Source organism: Mustela putorius, unplaced genomic scaffold (genome assembly GCF_011764305.1).
Source record: "Mustela putorius furo isolate JIRA1106 unplaced genomic scaffold, ASM1176430v1.1 tig00000253_pilon_pilon_pilon, whole genome shotgun sequence".
In the NCBI taxonomy this organism is placed as follows: domain Eukaryota; kingdom Metazoa; phylum Chordata; class Mammalia; order Carnivora; family Mustelidae; genus Mustela; species Mustela putorius.
In genome coordinates, this window is record NW_025421329.1 from 4,435,627 (window position 1) to 4,458,678 (window position 23,052).

General features: G+C 46.3%; 1 protein-coding gene across 1 annotated transcript in view; it reads left to right on the plus strand.

Moving 5' to 3' along the window:
- The first annotated feature begins 630 nt into the window (after positions 1 to 630).
- The window catches only part of BANF2 (BANF family member 2), a 33,329-nt gene continuing 10,907 nt past the window's right edge, over positions 631 to 23,052 (plus strand). The window contains exon 1 of the mRNA XM_004754182.3: positions 631 to 741. The gene's annotated coding sequence lies outside the window, so the exon portion shown is untranslated. The remainder of the gene's footprint in view (positions 742 to 23,052) is intronic.

Consider the following 23,052-nt stretch of genomic DNA (forward strand, 5'->3'; position numbering starts at 1 on the left):
CAGACCCCAGCTCCTTTTGTCGTTTTTCTTTTCTTTGCGGGGGTCTTATTAAATAGAAATTGGACCGAATTACCAGTCACCTGTGGAGGAAAGCAGCACAGGCATATGAAACTATAGAAGGCACCCTGAGAGGCATCTGTGTCCGGTTTGGGCAGGGAGAGAGGGTGGGGGAGATTTACATTTTCCTGTTTGTTTTCTGAGCTAATATTTAAATTCTTCTGTTTGCCTCTGAACACAGCAGGTGGGCAGTAGGGGAAAAGTCATGGGTCTGCCTTCGATTTTTAAATCAATCATAGAAAATGGGCAAAGGAAGAGTTAAATGTTGGAGGTACCCTCCTTGAAGTCAATTTGTGTGGGAAAAATCCAGAGAGGCACTTGGTTCACTTGCGTTGACCCAAAGCAGGCCGGAGAGGGGATTCCCAGTGCTGGGGTCCCAGTGCCCCCCTCAGGCTGATAGCCTCTAGTATAACAGCTGCTTTTCCAGAAGGGCCAGCCAGAACAACTCCCAGAGGTGCTATTTCTTCAGGAAGGACTCCCTGCACCCTGATACCAGGAGTGACGGTGGGCCTTGCAGGGGACCCCAGTGATGTGACATCACAATGTGTCCCCATTCAGGATCTCAGGACAGACTTGACCCCTAGCCCAGGAGATAAGCTTACCCTCCTAGGACTGACCTGCACTTCCAGGGCCACGGCAACTGAGACAAGTTGACCTGCGGCGTTGATCTGCCCGGCCCACTTGGTGAGTATTCAGACACTCTGAGAGCCAGGGACAGAAACACAGCGGGAGCTAGCTAGCCTAGTGCCTCAGGGTCCCACACCCAGAGCAGCAGACCCAATCTGGTGTCCAGCGATGCCCCAGGACAAGCCTGAGCCCTTCCCGGGGAAGTGGGCTCACCCGACACAGACACCCCTCTCCTGACCTTGTGCGGGTTGTCATCTGCAGGAACTGATACTCTAATCACGTCCTGGGCACAGTCTGCCACCTGCCCTGGCTCCCTGGGCAAAGGTCTTCTGGGTGCTTGATAGAGGCCGTGGCCCTGGAAGCGTCTACTAGGTATCAATTAATTCCTTAATTAATTCTTAATTCCTGATGCGAGGAAGGCAAAGTAGGTGTTTTCCTTTCTTTCTTCTTCTTCTTCTGCTTCTTTTTTTTTTTTTAAAGGATTTTATTATTTATTTTAGAGAGACAGACAGAGATAGAGAGAGCACTAGCAGGGAGGAGGGGGAGAAGCAGGCTCCCTGCCGAGCAGGGAGCCCAATGTGGGACTCGATCCCAAGGTCCTGAGATCATGACCTGAGCCAAAGGCAGATGCTTAACCAATTGAGCCATCCAGGTGCCCTGAAGTAGGTATTTTCACGCTCATTTTATAGATATGAAAACTGAGAACAATGTGTGTTCTGGGTGCTGCGTTATAAGAGGGACATTAACCTAGAATCTCTATACACTCCGTATACAGATGAGCATACCCACAGATTAGAGCACTCTGAAAATAGAATGGGCTCCTTTGGGAGGCCATGAGAGTGCCTTTGGAAGCATCCGGGCAAACTGGGCGTCTTCCGTCAGCAGGGCTGGGACAGGATCCTTGTGATCAGTCGGGAACTGAACCAAAAGCTCTTTAAAAGCTGTTCCAAATCCCAGATTGCAGGATCTGGGTCTCAAAACCGTGCTCACCTTCCATGTTTGAACCCAAATGGGTCAGGCCTTCCAGGGGGGCTGCAAACTTTGTTGGCGGGGAAAACTTAGAAGGAATCGTAAAGACTGGCTCCCCCAACCTGCTGGGCTGCAGATAGGAAGCAGGTGGCCGAGCTGGTTCTGCGGTGGGGGGGGGGGTGATCAAAGGCCATGGAGCCAATTCCCAGCATGACTGTGTTGAATGAATGAATGAAGGCGTGACAGTGCCAGGACTGGAACTAGCCTGAACGCTAAATCAAATCTCCCTTAGCCATCTCTTTCCTATGAAGATTATGATTCAGCCAACACTTACTGAGCACCTACTATATGCCAAGTGTGTTCACTGAGATGATTTCACATAATCTGCCCCTCACCCATCAAGTGGGTGTCATCATCCACATTTCTCAGACAAGGAAGGTTGTGTAACTGCCCCAAGGGGTGGAGGACTTACGGAGCCACCACGAACATAATGACAGTACAGGTCTCGCCAATTCTAAGAACAGGCACCTACACCTGCCGCTGCCCAGCCTGTGCAGGGAAGCACCTTCCTATTTAACCTTCCTAAGGACAAACTGCTGGTGACTTGCCCAGCTGCTCAGGGGCTATTTTGCCTCCTCTTCAGCTTGGTCCTGGCTGCTGTTGGGCTCCCCATTGACCCGCCTCATTCACGCCCGTGCCTCTCGCCCCGACGGGACAAGACGGAGTGACTGTTTCCACACCAGCAGATGTTATGCGCCAAGGAAGAAAATATGCTAATCAAAATCAGCTTTGGCTAATTGTAGCAATTTCCCTTCTGCGCACTGCCCTGAAATAGTAGCCACGCTCTGTTCTTTTTTTCACATCAGGGAGCCCCAAATTGGCAGCTTAAATGAGGTTGCAAAGAAGTCAGTTAAACAGGCCTTTTTGCTGCCAGTTACCATGGATGAAGTGTTGAACATGCTCTCCTGGTAAGACCTCAGTTCACCATTCATGGCCTTGGCATCTCGCTGTGGATCATTCAGACGCACTGACAGGCTACAAGAACCTCATTTAATCCCTGGGCAAAGCAGAAACTCAAGGGATTTAATGAAGCGCCAAGCTCAAGAGCACATGGTCTGACCTTGAACCCTGGTTTGCCCGTGGTTTGTTCTATAGCCAGTGCGGGCTGATTGCACTTTCCCCACTGAGGGAGATATTCTCATCTCTGCGCTCCCGTATGGTCGCCAGGAGCCACATGTGGCTATGGAGTGCTGGAAATGGCTAGTGGGACTGAGGAACCGAATGTCAATTTTAATTTTAAAGGAAGTTTGACTTTAATAGCCTTTGTGTGGCTAGTGGTCACTGGACCAGAGAGGGGGATTACAGCCGTGCCAACTTTTGTGACTTCATCTCTTGACCTCGTTTCCCCCTCAACCCCCCCATCCTGGGGCCCCTCCTACTGCATTCACCAGACCTTCAGCCTATACCTCCAACAAGTCACGCTGTTCCCTGGGGGCTTTGGCAGCATCGCCCTGCCCTCAGGTCATTCATTGTATGGTGTGCCTCTGTCCACTGTCACTGCCTCAGATCCGGAATGTCTCCTCAGAGCACCTTTCCCGACCTTGTCTGATATCGTTGTACCCAGCGCCGCTCCCAACTGCTGTTGATTTCTCCCTAATTATCATGTGTCTTAGCTCAGATTGCTATAACAGAGCATCACGGACTAGTAAACTACTGAACGCATCTCACTGTTCTGGAGGGGAGAAGTCTGAGATCGGGGACAGCATGGGCAGGTTCTGACCAAGATCCGCTCCCGAGTGGCAGACAGACCTTTCCTTGTGGTTGCTTCATGTGGTGGAAAGAGAGTTTTTCAGGGTTCCTTTTATAAGGGCAGCTAATCCCATTTGTCAGCATTCCACCCTAATCACCTAATGACCTAATCACTTCGCAAAGGCCCTGACTTCTATGACATCACTCTAGGGGTTAGGAGCTCAACAGACGAATGCTAGGGGTGGGGGTGGGGGCACACACATTCCAGCATGGCATTGTGTTTGGGTATTTTCCTGGCCAATGCCATCTTCCTGGACAGGAACTTCAGTCTTGCAAGATCAGGGGTACTGTCTCCCATGATCACTCTACCCCAGACCCGGAACAGAGCCTGGAAGAGCACCTGGCAGGTGGAAAGTGCTCAGCATAGTGTCTAGAGCGAGTGAACACTATGCAGGAGGAAAGACAGTCATTGCCTCAGGAGACTTGCTGTGGAACCCAAAATGTAGGGGTTTAATACAGCGATGATCAATTATTTCCCCCAGTGCCCTCGGTCAGAAATTTGGATAAGGCTCAGCTCCACATGGCACAGGCCAGTGTCACTCTCTCATCCTTCTGGAACTCACATGGCCTCCAGATGACATCTCGGTATGGTTAATCAGACTTGACGACAGCTGGCTTTTGAGGGACGAAGCAGGCTTCTTGCGGGCTAAGCCCAGTCCTAGCCCTACCACCTCACCACATTCTGTTGGTCCAGGCAAGTCCCACGCAAGCCCGATGAAAGCGTCGGGGAAACTGTCCATCCTCCCCTTCAGTGGGCGGGGCATCCGGAAAGGAAGGAACTGGTGGCAGCCATCTTTAATCGCTGCTACAGTCACTACCAATAACCCACTAGTGGTGGGGTTCTAAAACTTAATGGTGCACAGGCACTACTTGGGCCTTGTTAAAATGGAGATCCTGATTTGGTAAGTCTGGGGGTTTTACCAAGACTAAGTCTGGTAAGTCTTGGGTAAGTCTGAGATTCTGCATTCCTAACAAGCTCCAAGATGCCACTCCTTGGGTCGATGACCATCAGAACCACAGGCAGGGTTGTATTAGAGTGCAATCCTGTCAGGGCTGGCCTATGTTTAGGTTTGGCCCCTAACACAACCACTGGTGCATCATTTCACTGGGTTGAGAGTTGTCCATTATCAGCAGGGTCCATGTGGTCAGTTCTTTCTCCCCTGGTCCCCAGGCTTTGCCCACACATGGCCACCATTCCATTCCATCTTCCACATGCTTCCCACGCATTGTTTTTCCAAGATCTACTGCTCCTTCCTCCTTTTCTCTAATATTGGATTCCCAGCACATCTCTTGTAAAATTGGTGGGGTGGGGTTCTCTCAGTTACAGGTAGAATCAAACTCAAATTAGTTTAATGGAAAAGGATTGTTGGGCATGCTTTGGCTTCAGGAATGGCTGGATCCAGCCTCTCAGTGATTTTGTCATTAAATTTTCACCATCATCAGCTCTGCCTCCCCTTGGAGATCTCTCTGTAAGGCTCTCAAAGTGAAGGAAGAGGAGTCCCCTGCTTTGCAACCACACCAGGAAGAAGGCATCATTTCTTTCCTAATCTTTCTAGCAAAAATGCCAGAGTTCTTTCTTCTTGATCACACTGGAGTCTCTTGTCCACAACAAACCAATCAAGGTGACCAGGAGGATGTGTTACCTCAACAGCCAGGGCTAGGTCATAGGTATGCTCCTGGAGCCAGATATTAAAGCCAGCTCCTCCCAGGCCTCACAGAATGGGGTCAGGAAAGGTGCAAAAATCAGAAAGGAGAGAGAGCTCTTGAGAACCCAACAATTCACCACAGTTTTCCATGAGAACAGATGTTCTGTGATGGCTGGGGAAGCAGAGGGCAGGGGCCTTATCAATTCCAAGGAGCCCACAGCCAACTAGGCCTCTTGGCCTCCAGCACAGACTCAGAGAGGTTGAGACCTTTAGTACCAAAAAAGCCTTGAAAACTGACCAAGGCAGGTTCCACAGGACTGTGGCCCAAGGGATTTTAATTGATGTTACTTAAAAGGCTGTATGGTTCAGGAAGTTTAGGAAACTGTGGGTTAGGCCAAGACGGCAGTTGCCTTGCTGTATAGGACTTGTCAGGGCCTTGAATAAGTTAGAGTACACTGAATCCTTAAAGAGTGAAGGGAAAAGATGAAGGCTATTGTTCTTTTGAGAACATTTTGGAAAATTATCAACCTAATGCCACCTCATCCATTTTATAGATGAATCCACTGAGGCTGAGAAAGGGAACATAATTTGGGCAAGTTAATATAACTTATTAGTTTGGAGCTTCTCTCCTACTGTGACATTGAAAAAACTGATGAGGTGTTGGAAAATCTGCCTTGTAGCTCAGGGAGGCCTGTGCCCCCAGGGCTGGTTGTTTTCCTTCTCCGTGAAGGGTGTTGGTTCTCCTCTCTCCCAGGCATCTCCTGCAGTGGCTCTTAGGCTTCCCATGGCATGGCCCCTGTGAGGGGCTCCAGCCTCCCTAAGTGCTGACCCCTGCCTGGGACCTGTCCCTTGCTGCTGCCAGCCTGATGGGAACCACTGACCTGGCAGGAAGCCCCATGGGTCTGGACTTAGAAAAACACAGCCAACTGCCCAGCAAGATGGAAGCATTCTGAGGCTGAAGAGGCTCCAAGGTTGGCCAGATGTGGTAGAACAGCCACAGTCAGGGCACCGGGAGTGCCAGACAGAAGGGGTCAGGAGAAATCAGGTTCCTGGGGCCAACTGTGCACTGGAAATCCAGACAGAGATTGTGCGTCAGAGCCATGGCATAGGGTGGTGGCAGTCACCACAGCACCTCTGAGGGTCTGTCTGGTGTGAACACTTCATGTGTGGTGCTTTCTAAGCCACTCAATGGCCCACATTATTATAAACAATAGAAAGTGGCCATTGGTCAGTTGGAAGAACTCACAAGTGTTAACTCAATTGAAGGATTCAAGCTCCTCTCTTTGCCAAGTAGACAGTCGTGGATGTGTTATTAACCTCACTAAGCCTCAGTTTTCTTATGTGTTAAATGGGGCTAAAATGACTTCCTGCTTCATAGTTTCGTTATGAGGAATGTGTGTGTGTGTGTGTGTGTTTCAAGGATTCAATGTGACTTGTCTATCCATAGTAAGGACTTCTTATGTGATGGTGGTAATGGGGAGGTGGGCTCAGATCCAGGCTGCCGGCTAGCTGGGGGCAAAGCCAAGATCAAACACAGGTCAAACCTTAATGCCCTGGCTTGGCTCTTCTCTGGCCCCTGCACTGTCACTCAGAGAAGCAGAACAGAGCCCAGGGCATGCAAAGGGCTTTTTCAGGTCTTCCTCTGTCTGAGAGGGTGGTGGCATCTGTGTCTTTTTGGTCACTTCCAGGTGACCCTATCCAAAGACCAGGTGGAGAAGCTGATGTTGTGAGCAGGTGGGGTGTATGGATCTGACCCACGAGAGCAGAACCAGGGCCAAGCATGACTTGGGTGGGCACCTCCCATCAGCAGTCAAGGCCCGGAAGGGAGGAGATTGGGTACCATACCCTAGCATTTTCAGCCAGGTCTACATGGACTGGGAACCATGTCTCCACCAATGGATGCTTTTTTTTTTTAACTTTTAAATTGAGCTGTAATTGACATATACAATGCATTATATTCATTTCAGATGGGCAACATAATGATTTTAGTATTTGTATATATTGCAAAGCAATCACCACAATAAGTCTAGTTAGTATCCAATACCATACATAGTTACAATTTTTTTTCTTTTGATAAGAACTTTTAAGATCTACTCTCTAAGCAACTGTCAAATATACAATACAGTTTTATTATGGTCACTAGACTGTAATTTATATCCCCATGACTTCCTTATTTTATTTTTGTTAAAAGATTTTTATTTATTTATTTGACAGAGACAGAGAGCATACACAAACAGGGGGAAAGGCAGAGGGAGAAGGGGGGGAGAGGGAGAAGCAGGCTCCCCGCTGAAGAGGGAGCCCAATGCAGGGCTCCATCCCAGGACCCTGGGATCATGACCTGAGCCAAAGGCAGTTTCTTAACCACTGAGCCACCCACTCAGGTGTTCCTTCCTTATTTTATAGTTGGAAGCTTGTGCCTTTTGACTCTCTTCTCCCATTTCACTCATTCCCATCCCTCACCTCTGACAGTCACCAATCTGTTCTCTGTATCTATGAGCTCAGTTTGTTTTTTATTTGTTTGTATTTTAGATTCCACCTGTAAATGAAATCATATGGTGTTTGTCTTTATCTGACTTATTTCATTTAGCATAATGCCCTCAAGTTTCATTCATGTTGTTGTAAGTGGCATGATTTCCTTCCTTCTTTTTTTTTTTTTTTTTTAAGATTTCCTTCCTACGGCTGAATAATATTCTATTTTATGTGTATGCCACATTTTCTTTATCCTTTCATCCATCAGTAGACACTTAGATTGTTTCTGTGTCTTGGCTCTTGTAAATAATGTTGCAGTGAACATGGGGGTGCAGATATCTTTCCAAATTAGTGGATTCATTTTCTTTAGATAAATACCCAGTAATGGAATTGCTGGGTCATCTGGTAGTTCTATTTTTAATTTTTTGAGGCACCTCCATACTGCTTTCCAAAGTGGCCACCATTTGGTTGCATTCCCACCAACAGGGTACAAGTGTTCCCTTTTTCCACATCCTGGCCAATATGTGCTATTTCCAGTCTTTTTGATACTAGCTTTTCTAACAGGAATGGGGTGATATCTTATTGTGGTCTTGATTTGCATTTTTGTGATAATTGAACATCAGCAGATGCCTTTGAGATGAACATCCCAGTGTGGACTTTGGGGAAGATGCTGGGAGTAGTGAGTGTCTGGCCACCAAGTGGGAAGATGGGAAGTAGAGGTGGGAATGCTGGTTGTCTGTTTGTACATGACCTTCACTGGGGAAGGTCAGAACATGTCCCCAGGAAACCACATCCAAGTTTGAAGATGAGAACCACTCACCCAAGTTGAAGGTTTTATATGAGTTGAAACTTGAAGTCAAAGGTTCCTAACCTGGGGCCCCGGTCTACAGACTTCTGAAATTTGATGTCGAATTGTATTGATGTATGTGAGCTGAACATTTTTCTGGAAGGAAAGTCTACAGCAGGAGAGGCCAGCTGGTGGTATGGCTTGTTTGGCTGGGTTCACATTGTATTACAGATATTTGAATTATCGTCCAATATTTAAACAATGGGAGATTGCACATAAAAATCTACATTTTTAGATTCTTTTGAAATAGCCACCATCTGGCCACCAGATCTGGCCACCTGGGACCCACATTCCTGAGAGACAACTACCTCCTTTTGGTGGGGTGTGGTACCACACTCAGCCACAACCCGCACCTTTTGTGTCCTCCCTGAGCAATGCCAAATGTCAGTCCCTGTTTATCTTTGCCCTCGCACTATTTTTCCTCCCTGATTTATTTTTTTCACTAGCCTGGATCCTTTTGATTTATGTTTGTCACCCCTCATCTTTTAACTTTTAAGGAATGTTCAAGAGGGTGTCTGATTTCAAAGGGGTCATTGAGAGTGAGGTCCCTTTTTGCTTAAACTCTCCCTTGACAATCCAGGATTGAGACTGAGCCTTTGTCAGAGAGGAGCACTGCCCTACCCAGACCAGGGAACTCAGTCTCTTCCCCCTAAGGAAGGTGGTTATGCTCCATGTCCAGGAGTGTGTTTACAAATGGGCAGGCTTATCTTTTGATGGCTACAAAACACCAAAAGGTCTCTGGAAATGACTGAAATGCCTTTGTGTAATCTCTTCAAAAGTCCTGTTTACAATACAAATAATTCATTATCTGCTCACATAAATAATGTAATAAGTGAAATCAATGGCAATCTTTGGGAAATCCTTTCTTCATGGCCATGAGAACCTGGCTTTGAATGGAAACAAACCAGAGAGAGAACAACACAACTCTGGTTGAGGCCGTCCCTCCCCACTCCCATGAAGCCAGAGCCAAGAAGACTAGTGATTTTTTTGGGAAAGAGTCTTAAGTAGGTCTTTGCACTTGGGAAAATCGAGTAGGTATTTAGGGCCAATTTCTGAACTAAAACATACAGAACCTAGACACACACCCTCACAAGAAAAGATAGGCAGAATAGGAGGAGTCCTTAGAAGGTACTGGAATGGCTCTGCTGAGGACCAGCAGACAAGGGCAGGTACCTAAAATGTGAGCAAAAGTAATAAGGGAAAGTTGAATCGGGGACTCAGCACTCTGCCAAAGAGCAAGCAGAAGTCACGTAGTGTGGTGACTCCGCATATCTCAGGATGGAATCAATGCTGTGCTTACAACACCGCCCATTTGCACAATTCCACCTCGACCACGAGATGTCCCCTTGCTGGCCAATGGCCAGCTGCCCCAGTTTGCATTTACACCCAAGTAAAGGAATTCAGTCAAGAGCTGGAAGGAGAGAAAATGACTACCCAGAAATGGAACCAAAGCCTCTCCTGATGACTCAGAGTTTGGGAACGCATATATCAGTCTGAGGCTCGCTGGGTTTGGATGTCCAGCAAGACCTTGAGTCAGTGAATCTGTAAAATGGGGATCATCACAGAACCCACCTCCTCGCATGCGGACAGGTTAAATGAAGTCATGCGTGGGAAAGAGCTTCACGTGGAGCCTTGGGAAGTCTGGGGAGGCACTAACTGCTCTAAACTGGCTTTCCTGATCACCAACACTGAGAATCAAATTTCCAAGCAAGTGATTAATTTGCGAGGGGTCCGGGTCTTACAGGTAGGAGGGCAAGGAGGCAGAACAGGATGGGACAGTGGCCACTAACTGTTCACTAGAAGGTTGCCCCCACGGGTCACTGGGACTTGAGCCCTCTAGGGACATCTGGGAACTGTCCCACTGGAGCCATGCCAGCACTATGCCTCTATCCACCCTCTGTCCCCCATCAGCTGCCAGGAGAGCCACGGGTACTGGCTGAGGGAACTGTGAACCCCAGAGGATGTGGGCAGGCAGGGACAGCACCTGCTAACCTTGCTATGGTTGCTCTTCTGATTTCCATCCTGGAGAGGGAAGAGCCTGAGCTTTGGAGCCACCTGGGCCTGAGCTTATGCCCTGACATTGCCTTTTACTAGATATGTGATCCTCGTTGCCCCCTCGGGGCCTCAGTTTCCCCATATCTCAAAATGGGAACAATTTTGGGTGCTACCAAAGGAATTTGGAGGATTACGTGGGACCACAGACAGACTGAGGCCAGCAACGTCATAGGTGCTCAACAAACGTGAGCCCCCTTTGGTTCCATTTCTCCTAGTTGCCCGCAACACTGGTGTGAGCTCTGCTGGCACCAGATGTCGTTTCTAGATGAGCAGGGGCACCCTGACATCTGAACTTGTGTTTGCCTCAGAGGGGACTTCTGAGTGGCATGTTGTCCTACAGCAGTTCTCTCCCTAGCCATGGATTCTCATGCTGTGTCGCCTTGAGCTATGAGTCTTGTGAATTTGTGGCTTTCATCAGATCCAGAGAGGGAGGCAGAAGTGGAATAAGATCCAGGAGGGAAATCCCAACAGGAAGAATTTCTGACTCGGGTGGCTCACCTGGGAGCCCAGGGTTTGGGAGTGTGGGCCCTGTGCAGGGGCTTCTGCTGAGTCAGAGGTGGAGGAGAGAGCTGCCAGAAAAAAATGCAGGATGCCCAGTTCAATCTGAATTTCAGGTAATCAATGAATAACTTCTTTGGTATGTCTGATGAAATATTTGGATCATACTTAGGCTAATATATCGATTGTTTATCTGAAATTCAAACTTAACTGGGAAATTTGTACTTTGTATTTTTTTTAAGGATTTTATTTATTTATTTGACAGAGAGAGACAGCCGGAGAGGGAATACAAGCAGCGGGAGTGGGAGAGGAAGAAGCAGGCTTCCCACTGAACAGGGAGCCTGATGTGGGTCTTGATCTCAGGACTCTGGGAGTCATGATAAGAACCAAAGGCAGACACTTAATGACTGAGCCCCGCCAGGCACCCCAAGTATTTTGTATTTTTATCTCGTAAATCTGGCCACCCTATTCTGGGGGAGCAAACCCTTGCGACAGGGAAACAGGAGAGTAAGGACTGAGTAAGGCTGTGGTGCCAGCTGGAACCAGCTTCTGCCTAACCCCATGAACATTCTGGAACACGACTGGGGTCAGGAGTTGGTCCCACCTTGAGACAAAGGGATGGGGCAGCAGGGTTTCCTACTTTGAGGCCGGAGGTCTCTGGCCTCCCTCAGGCAGGCTTCCGTTGCTTCCACTGCTGAGATACTGTTCTTGGGGGAGCCTTCCCCGTGACCATCAGCAGCCACACAAGCAGGTGGAGCCATTGGGATCTACTCATCTGTTTTCTCAGTTGCAAATTTTAAAGAGTCTCTTTTGTAAAGTGTGTCTCCTTAGGGATCGTTCTGCCCCTTACTGCTTTCCCAAAGGACCTTTGTGGCAGTAGAGGTGGGGCGGGGAGAGGTGTAGGTGGGTCCTTCTGGCAGTGAGTCCTTCTAGCATTGAGCACATGGAATCTGCAGGACAACACCTGGATCCTGTAGCATGAAGCTGCTCTGGTCCACACAGGTGATTAGCCTGACTTTTAAGGACATCTTGGCAGCCTCTTCTGGAGTCTGTGGTTTGGGCCTTTGCCCTGGTTGGAAGGTCCCCACTCATGGGGTCTCTTTGTTCTGAATTGTGGGCTTCAGCTCACCCATCAGCCCTCCCAGCATCTTCTGGCCCATGCTCAGGCTCTTCCCTCTAGCCAGTGGGTCTCAGGCAGCATTTTCCTAAGCCAGCCAGCATTCTGGACATTACCCTCTGGAATCTAGCATGTCTGCTCATTTGGGGATTTTTTTGTCCCAGAGGGGGAAGATCAAGTCCCTGTCTCTGTGACCTACTTTACAGACCTTTTCTTCTCTTTTGTGGATAATGGAGCAAGCTTCCTCCTTCCTCTTCTAGAATCTGTGGGGCAGATGAAATAGACTCTCCCTTCATTTTTCCCTTGTCTGAGGAAAATCCTCCTCTTTCCCAAGACGATATTGTTTTCCCCCTCTCAATAGGGCTATAACAGCAGAGACAGACAGAATCAAACAGCTCTACCCATGAGGGAATGTGAATCAAGAAGTTTAAAAATATACATGATAGTGTACCCATATTCATAAAAGAATTACCCACTATAGCCAAAAGGCGGAAGCAATCCAAATGTCCATCAATGAATGAATGATGATAAAATTTGGTATATACCCACAGTGGAATGTTTTTCAGCCAGAAAAGGAAAATTCTGACACATGATACAAAGTGGATGAACCTTGAGGATACTATGTTAAGTGAGCTAAGCCAGTCACAAACAGACAAATGCTGTCTGAGTCCACTAATGCAAGCTACCTAGAGTCATCAAAGAGACATAAAGTAGAGACATAGAGACAGAAAGTAGAATGGTGGTTGCCAGGGGCTGGGGGAGTGGGGAATGGGATGTTAGTGTTTAATAGGTATGGAAAAGTTCTGAAGATTGTTTGCAAAACCACAAGAATACACCTAACATTATGAAATATACACTTTAAAGTAATTGAGATGGTAAATTGAGAGTGATGAGTATTTTATCACAATGAAAAATAAAAATGAGTGAAAAAAATTTGGTTAGAAATGCAGATGTCTTGTCCAGGGAGGGGAACTAAAACCCTCATCCATTCCTTAGATGATTTATTTCATTAGCTCAGGGCCTGGTCCTTTACAGAGAATGGGGTCCCAGAGGAAAGTGTATGTTTTGATGAAGAAAAGAGGCACACCTCAAGAGTCCCAGTTAGAACCACTATGAAAACAGGATATCCAGCACAGATGGGAGACAATTCTATTCCGGGAGAGAGGGTTAGGGACAGCGACAGAGCCTTAGTGATGTGGACTAGAAAGGTAGAGTATGGGCAAGCTGGGGAGATAAGTGTCTTCTACAGGACGTTGTTGTGGGGTGTGTCAGCTGCAGGCACAGTACTTAGAAAGTGCTGGTGCTAGAACTTTTGGAAAATTCAGATATTTTTTTTTTGAATTTCAGAAAAGCAATATGGTGCCTCTTGCGCATTTTATAGAACATTCCTGGTGGAGTCTGGCTTGGTACACTGTAAACAAGCCCATTAATATTCCTGTGGTGAAATGTATAAATATTCACACTAAGTGGGATAATAAAGACTATAAATAGCTTTGTGTTGGTCTAGGCCAGGTTTTGCTGCCAAATAAGTTAAAAAAAAAACAAAAAACTTCTGATTTTCAGAGATTTGGGGATCTGAAAACAGCAGGATAGGGACTATGACCCTTTATGAATTTTGTATCATCTAAAGGTTGTAAATTAACAGAGACACATGATGTTGGGAGGAACTAGAACAACAAGATCCAGTTAATTCAACATTCTGATTTTATACCCATGGAATGGAAGAGACTTGCCCAACATCATACTGCTGGCCACAGGCAGAGCAGACTCAGGTTCCCTACCCCCAATCTGGCACACTCTGGAGGGCTCTAGTAGACCCACCCTGACCTTTGGAGTCTGGAATTCATGAAGACAATCCTTCCACTCCTTTATGGTTCCCCAAAGATGTGACCTCATGCCTGTGGGAATGTTCCCCTCATCACTGAGGTTTTCTCTGACAGGAACCTACAGAAGACTTTGTCCTCTAGGTTCACTGACTTCACTCAAGGGCTTGTAAGAGACAATGTTCAGTAAGGTTCTGAGAAATCATTGTATTTATTTGGGTATTCATCACATGCACCAGGAGAAAGATTTCCAATTAAAGGGTCATGTGTAAGACAGCCACCAAGGAGGAAAGGAATCTTGTTTGTTCTTATAGAATTGGAGTTCAGGGCCAGGGGAAATATTCCTTTTATTTGTGAATGATCAACATTAGTGGTCATTGAAAAATGTTTTTTTTCCATTCCTGACACCTGCCCATGGGATTAATCCTGCCACAGGCTTCTGGGTGGAATGAAGATGCTTTTGTGCTTTGCATTGTGCTTGGTGCATAGAAGGCATACCACATCATTTGATGAATGAGTGAACAAATATGGAGCGGGGTTAGTTAGGATCTTTGTTATAGATTGCACAATCCCAAGCTGAACTAAACAAAAGTGGAAAATGTTGCCTGATACAATTGAAAAGTTCAGGGGTAAGGCCCTTCAGGCATGGCTAGATTGAGGCCTGCAAGTGAGTCCTGGGAATGTCTCTTTCCTTCTCACAGATCTGCTCTCCTACCTGTTGCTTCCTTCCCATGCAGGTTCTCCTACCTGTTGCTTCCTTCCCATGCAGGTCACCATCTCTGTCTCAGGTGATGACAGAGATGGTGACCAACAGTTCTGCACTCACATCCTGCCAGCTGAACTTGGCTTGGGCTAGGGAACACACCACACCCATATCTGAACTAACCCCTGAGGCCAAAATGATATGCTAGTTTCGTTGGCCAGGCCTGGAGCAGGGTGGGGTGGGGAGGAGAGGTAGGAAGATAGAGATTAAGGTTTGGGGAAGAGTGAGTCCTTAAAGGGAATTAGAGGTGCTGGTCCCAGAAATAGAGAGAGCCAGTGCTGAGCAGGGGTATGCAATAGGCGACTCTTACAAGAGTGGATGCCAAAGGGTCTTTCTGTGGTATGCAAAGCACAGACAGGCTCGTGTTTTAGAGAACAGAGCTCACTCATCATTAGGGAAATACAAATCAAAACCACATGAGATAACATCTCACACCTGTCAGAATGGCTAAATTTAACAACACAGAAAACAACATACTGGCAAGAATGTGGAGAAAGGGGAACACTTACATTCTTAGTGGGAATGCAAACTGGTGAAGCCACTCTGGAGAACAATTTGGAGGTTCCTTAAAAAGTTAAAAATAGAGCTACCCTATGATCCGGCAATTGCAGTACTAGGTATTTACCCAAAGGATGCATAGGGATACATGGACTCTGATGTCTCACTGTCTTCTGGACACTGAAGGTCAAACTATGGAAAGAACCCAAATGCCCAATGACTGATGAATGGATCATCACACACACACACACACACACACACACACACACACACGTGGAATATTACTCAGCCATAAAAAAGAATAAAATCTTGCCATTTACAGCAATGTGGATGGAGCTAGAGAGAATAATGCTAACCAAAATAAGTCAGTCAGAAAAACAAATACCATATGATTATGTGGAATGTAAGGAACAAAACAAATGAACCAAAGAAAGAAAGAAATCAAGTAACAAACCAAGCAATGCTAAGTGAAGATCTAGAGAGTATAATGCTAAATAAGTTAGTCAGAGAAAGACAAACATCATATGGCTTTACTCAAATATGGAATTTAAGAAACAAAACAGATGAACAAAGAGGGGAGAAAGAGAGAGGGAAACTGGAGCACCTGGATGGCTCAGTGGGTTAAGCCTCTGCCTTCGGCTCAGGTCATGATCTCAGGGTCCTGGGATCAAGCCCCGCATCGGGCTTTCTGCTCAGCAGGGAGCCTGCTTCCCCCTCTGTCTCTGCCTGCCTCTCTGCGTACTTGTGATCTCTCTGTCAAATAAATAAATAAAATCTTAAAAAAAAGAGAGAGAGAGAACGGCAAACTGTAAAACAGATTCATACCTACAGAGAACAAACCGAGGGTTGCTGGTAAGGAGGTGGGCAGGGGGATAGGCTAGACAGGTGATGGGCATTAAAAGGAGGGCACTTGTTATGATGAGCACTCAGTGTTGTATGTAAATGATAGATCACTAAATCCTACACCTGAAACTAGTATTACACTGTATGTTGACTAACTGGAATTTAAATTAAAAACTTGGAATAAAAACTTGAAATAGAGGAATAAGAAGAAAAAGAAGAAGCAGAAGAAGAAGAGGAAGAAGAGGAGGAAGAGGAAGGGGAAGAGGAATGGGAAAAGGGAGAAGGAGAAGAAGAAGATAGTGCTTAGAAGCAACAGGAATTCACATGACCATATACAACCATAGAGATTTGGATAACAGTAGGCTTGGGAAACCATGATGCAATACAACCCCAATGAATTGGATCACTTGCAATGGTGCTTACTCTCTTCCAGACAGGGCACTGCACATTTGACATTCAGTTAACTCATCTGATCTGCACAATAACCCTGTGGATGGGTGACATTCATTATGCCCACCGTATGGACGAGGAAACTGAGAGTTTGCTTCAGAAATCCTCTCAAGTCTCCCAGCTAGTAAGTGAAGGACAGATATTTGCATCCACTTATCTCTGACTCCCTAGCTTGGGCATTTCTTCTGCCCATCTACAGATCTGCTTTTCTCTATATTGCTTCCTTCTCAGGCAGACTCTCCATATGTGCTGGTAAAGATGGCCACCAGCAGGTGTAGAGCACGCCAGCTGAGCAATCCTCACAGAAAAAGCCATTCATAGGTGTGCCAGGATGTGGCCTGAGAAGGTGGAGTGTGGCCACAGGCCAGCCACAGGACACTGTGGTGAGCCTGATAGGCCTTGGAAAGTAATTCCTGAGTTCTGTACAAAGTGGAGCCCGATACCTTGAGGCCATGAACTTCTGTCCAAAAAGGGAGGCAACCTTACAGTGTATCCTCAGACCTTTAATAGTTCACAGGGGAAAGAGCTCCTCAGAGTTGGAATTCAGTGTCCTAGGAACATTATCACCTTTCTTTTTATTCTTTATCTAGGAGTTACTGAGAGGGAGAGTTCATTTGAAGGGAAAAGAGATAGTTCTGAGGAGTGGGGTAAGAGTGTACAGAGCTAGGAGTGGTATTTGACAGACAACATTCCCTTGGATCCCGAGGGGTAAGAAAATGTGTACTGTCCTCCTTCCCTCCTGGTCCAACTCCATTGTCTTGCCATCTGCACATTGGAAGCAAGGGTCTCCCTAAGGATAATCTTGAGATTATGCTCACCCTTATTCTCTTGCCTCTGCTTGGTGCTACAAGGCCGTAGGTTCTGAGACCGTTGGGATGGACCCTGAATTTTTCCATAAATCTGCTTAATTTAGGAACTATTTTCATTCTCCATATCTTTGAGGCTTTGAGCACATAATAAAGCAGCATAATTTAAATAGTGTGTGAGTACTCTGAGCACATAAATTCAAGTTGTAAAGTAAAAGTAGAAAGAAAATGAGGGCATCGAGCAGAAGCAGCAAATATGATAAATAGGAAGGGAGAGAGGTTTTTCTATGCTAATTTCTAAATGTGGACGATAGGTTTAGCTCAAAGCTTTCCAGTAGATCGAGTAAAAAGAGAAATATGTTTACAAATTCTTTTTCTCTTAAAGATAGAAATACACCAATTTTGAAAGGTATACTTTTTTCTTCACATTAAAAAAAGATTTTCCATGGGGGTCATTTTCTAGAACAAAATGTGGGTAGTAGTCCTCTCAACAATGTATCCACACATGCAGGTTTCTGTTCTGTGCCCCTTCAATAAAAGGGGGAGAGCAAAACATGAAGCTGGAGCAGCATCAACATCTCAGTTTCCTGGGGTTGGCAGTACCACATATGTCCAAATATAAAGCAAACAGGAAAATAAGAGAACCCCTCATTTGCTCAATTAGAAGACCCCTCCAAAAATGCTTTCTTTGACCATGTGAATGTATAAACTCAGGGCTGGAGATAAAGTAGTTTGCTTATACCTTTTTCTTTCATAATTTCATGATACACATTTAAAATCACGTCTTAGGCAAAGTAACATATTTAGAAATATTACACTTTTCCATGTAGATTTCAAGGAAACGATAATAGTCTAGCTAGGTTCATGTATGATCCACACCAGCGTCTCCATAATTGGGGTCAGCCATTGTGTCATCTTACTTGGGCTCCAAGAATAATGACTTCACTTTCAGCTAATGGTTGTTGAGAGATGTCACTTTTGGAATTCGCGTACAGTGCCCCCACTGGAAATCTGATCCTGAGCCCCAAATACCCATTCACAAGGCATTAGAACAGTACCCCCCACCCCACTGCATTTATCTGATGGGATGTGTTTGGGATTGCCTCTTCACAGAGACTTACTCTATAGATTTTTAAATGATCTTTAAAGGATGTCAAACATTTGCAACTGGAAGGTCATTCCTTTGGGAGTCATGATGAAATTCCATTGACCCTCTATTCCTTATTTAAACAGGTGAGTGACTTCTCTTAGCTTCTAAAATCAGACTCGGATGAACACATTTCCGGCCAATGCATCCTCCCCATACAGTACTTTGTGGTTCAAAACAATGTAATTAAGAGAATGCCCTGGAACACAAGACTCTTTTATGGGACAGGACTATGTCAAGGCATTTGTGATAATTTCACCATGTGATGGCTGAGTGCTTGATCTGACCATAACATAGCCCACCCTGGAAATGTCCCGTGTCTTAGAAAGAGTGCTCCCCTGGGAAACAGAGTCAACCTTGTTTTGCTAGGTGCAGAATCTTGAGCAGGTCACAAATTCTGGGGCCTTGGTTTTCTTATGGGTGAAATGAGAGGTATAGGCTGGATCAGACAGGGGTTTGAAGCAGGGGCACAAGGGGACCATGGGGATGGCTCTGTATATATGCCGGGGAAAGGTTCTGGCTCTGGTGCCCTCCCCTCATTGATAAGTCAACAGAGTCATTCTGCTTTGATCTATTTTATATAAAGGGATTCCAGGTAAAATTTTCTTTGAAGTAAAGATCTTTGTTTTTTTAATTAAAAAACAAAAAAAGGAGTAAGCCATTATGGAGGCCTATCCACTCTGAAGTTGTCTTGGCTTCAAAGCCATCAGGGGGTCATAGTTAAATCCTATTGATGGCTTATGAGGCTATGATGTGCCTGGGGAAGAGGGGGACAGACACTCCCTGCTAGTTGGTGAGCATAAGCCATCTGGCAACATGGACATTAGACAACCCACTATAACGTCCCACTTAGTTGGAATCCCATCATCCTAGAAAACCTGCTCATAATTTTAATGAAAAGCAAGACTAGGAAACAGTCGTTCTCCAACTTGGCAGTATATTGGAATTACCTGGGGAGTCTTTGAAAATTCTGATGTCTGGGTCACACCCTGTGCTAATTAAGTCAAATGCTAGAGGAGGGACCCAAGCTTTGGTTATTTGAGTCTCCCTGTGAGTCTCATGTGTGGTAAAGTTTAAGAATATACAGCGCTGGTCATTGTGGAAACTGTTTGTTGGTTCCTCCAAAGATTACACATGGGATTACCATATAATCCAGGGATTCCACTCAATCCAAAAGAATTGAAAGCAGGATCTTGAGATATTTGCACACCTGTGTTTATAATAGCCTTACTCACAATAACCAAAAGGTAGAAGCAAGCCAAGTGTCCACTAATGGATGAATGAATGGAGGAGATGTGACATATACATGCAGTGGAATATTATTCATTCTTAAGAAGGAAGAGGATTCTGACCCATGATACAACATGGTTGAAGGTTGAAGACATTAGGCCAAGTGAAGGAAGCCAGTCACAAAAAGACAAATACTTACGATTCTACTTAAATGAGGAATCTGCAGTAGTCAAATTCATAGAGACAGAAAATAGAGCGGTGGTTGCCAGGGGCTAGGGGGAGAGGAGGGTGGAGAGTTGCTATTTAATGACTTCAGAGTTTCAGTTTTGCAAGATGAAGAGTTCTGGAGGTAAGTTGCACAACAATGTGAATATACTTAACACTACCTAATTGGACACTTAAGAATGGCTAAGACAGTAAATTTTAGGCTGTGTATATTTTGCCACCATTAAATATAAACTATAAAAAGAAAAAGTGGCATCATGTAATGCCTTGCTACTCCAAGTGTGATCTCTGGGCCCCAGCGTGGGCATCTTGTTAGGAATGCAGCAGCTTGGGCCCATCCAGGTCATTGACATCAGAACCCACATTTTTAAACCACCCCCCCCAACCCAGGTGGTCCATGTACACATTAAAATTTGAGAAGTGGTTGTTGTGATGGAATGAACATTTGACCAGGTTGAAAGACATGGTGGACTTGATCATTAGCTACCCAGCATCCACCTCGTCTCCTGACATCCTCCAGAACCTGGCATTCTCTGAGCGGCCATATGTCCAGTGGGCTGACCTCATGCACATCCCCACACCAGTCCCCTGGCCAGTGACTGGATTCTGCGTGGGCTTGTGGCCTGGTTTTGGCCGATGCAACAAAGGCAAGTTCTACTGGTGAGGTTCTGGGGACACCCGAGAAGAAATGACCTGTCCTCCCTTTGGAAGTTTTCAGGTCTGGAAGGGACCCGAGCAAATTCTGTTTACATCTTGGGACCTTGGACACAGCAAGCCTGGTCCTTGACACACCGACAGACACACACAGACACTGATTGACAAGACCCTGGCATCTACCTCACCAGTGGATTTCTGATTATGTGAGATTAGAAAAGTATTTTTTTTTAAACCATCTGAGTCAGGTTTTCTGTTCCTTTTAGCTGAGGGGTTTCTCAACCTTGAACCTATCGACATTTGGGGCAGGGTAATTCTTTGTTGTAGGAGGGTTGTTGTGTGCATTATAGGACGTTAGGCAACAGTCCTGACCTCTATCCCTTCAATGCCAATAGCACTCCCCCCTCCCTCAGTTTTGACAACCTTAAGTGTCTCCAGACAGATTGCCAAATGTTTGTGGAGTTTGGAGCGGGGAGGTACAATTTGCCCCCATCTGAGAACCACTGCCACAGAAAAAGGCATCCTAATGAATGTGAAGGCCTCTATTCAGGGTATCTTCAGGAGGGTAAAAATTGCTGCTGTCTATGCTCCAGAGTGTTCGAAGGATCAGAGCGAGATCAGGTGTGTGAGAAAAGCAAATACACACAAGGTGTTGCTAATCGTTACCTGTCTTTGATGCTGCTGCTGCATTGATAGCAATGTTGGAGTTTCCATTTATTCTTTTAATGGGCAGAAATTGTTTAACTTAACAGATGGCCAACGCGGATAGCAAATGGAATTTTCCCCCAGCAAAGCCGGTGAACCCAGGACACTCTGGGGCTCTTCCTCCTTCTCAGAAACCCTGATCTCCTCTAGCCTAGCCCTGAACTGGACCCCCAATCCTGACTCCTCGTCCCAGGAGGTGATGGGGGCTACAGAGCTCACCCATTAGCATGTTTTCACAGATTAAGAGAGATCTTCATATTTAGCTGCTGGAGAGATGGATGCCCCTCCCCCATGAGTGTATCTTCACAGCTCACACATCTGTGTATTTGAGACCTGCTGTACTGGAGTCCCTGAACAACCGATCATGCCTTACACTCCCTTTCCTCAAACTGGCTGACACATCAAGGTCTCTTTCCTCAGATGCCCCCTGGCTCCTACCATCAGTGCCTTCAGATCGATCACTTCTTGGAGAGTTTGTGTCCCTAAGTGTCACAAAATGTCCCCAGGGGAGGAAGGCTTATGAGGGGAGCCAGACTTTAGGCGTGGAGATTTGGGAGTGTGGGAGCAGTGAGGGGACCAGCACTGAAGGCATTTGAAAGCAATGGATGGACCAGTCACTTAAGTCTTGGGAGTGCTTGCTCTGTGCCAGGCTGGGGCGGGGCTGGGGAGCAAAGGGTGTTGTTGTGATGAGGCTGTGGTCCTCATGACCTACTGGGGCATATGTGGTTGCTCTCCTGGCCTTGTCCTGTATCGTGGTTTGGGGTAACTACCCCCATACCAGGGCAACTACCCCAACTTTGTGCTGCATTCCCACCCCTGCAGCCGACATGTTCTGTAGGTCATTGACTTGCCTTCTGATCCAGAGCTAGGACATATATCGGGGCTTGGCATATGAAGATCTGTGCTGGAGATGGCATTCATTGACAGCTTCTAGGGAAAAATAGTTTTCCTTTGAGGGAGGGGGGTCGTGCCTTGCAAAAGTGATGCTGGGTCCAGCTACATCCCGGTTATTACCACGAAGGAGTCAAGCTGAGGATTGAGCCTGTTTATAAAGGAAGGCTGAGCCAAGAGAGTTGCAGGGAACTCAAGCTGGAGCCTTGATCAAGCATGTGAGCCACCTCTGGACTTCTTGGTGGTGGTTGTTAATAAGACCTCCTTACTGCATAAGCCAGTTTGAACTGGACTTTTCTCTTCCTTGAATTACAAACTGTCCAACCTGACCCAGAGTTTGCTACCAAGAAGGGGATGCTACAATTAGAAAACCTCAAATACGGTTCGGCTGAGGAGAAGTATTCACATGGAGAGCAGCAAAATGTCCTTACTAGGAAGACGCTGATCCCAGGCTAGCAAAATAGCTGCTTCTCCCCATTTTACCCTGGGATACAAACCCTATGCGTAGAGAGATAGGACATTTGGAGAGAGTTGGTGGAAAATACTCAGGATGTTGGGTGCCTCCAGCAGTCTTTGTTAAGGTCCTAGGAGACTCAGGGCATCTGGGTGGCTCAGTGGGCTAAGCATCATCCTTCAGCTCAGGTCATGATCCCAGAATCCTGGGATTGAGCTCTGCATGGGGCTCCCTGCTCGGTGGGGAGCTTTCTGCTTTCTTTCTTTTTTTTTTTTTTTTTAAAGATTTATTTATTTGACAGAAAGAGAGATCACAAGTAGGCAGAGAGGCAGGTAGAGAGAGAGGAAGGGAAGCAGGCTCCCTGCTGAGCAGAGAGCCCAATGCGGGACTCGATCCCAGAACCCTGAGATCATGACCTGAGCCGAAGGCAGCGGCTTAACCCACTGAGCCACCCAGGCGCCCAGCTTTC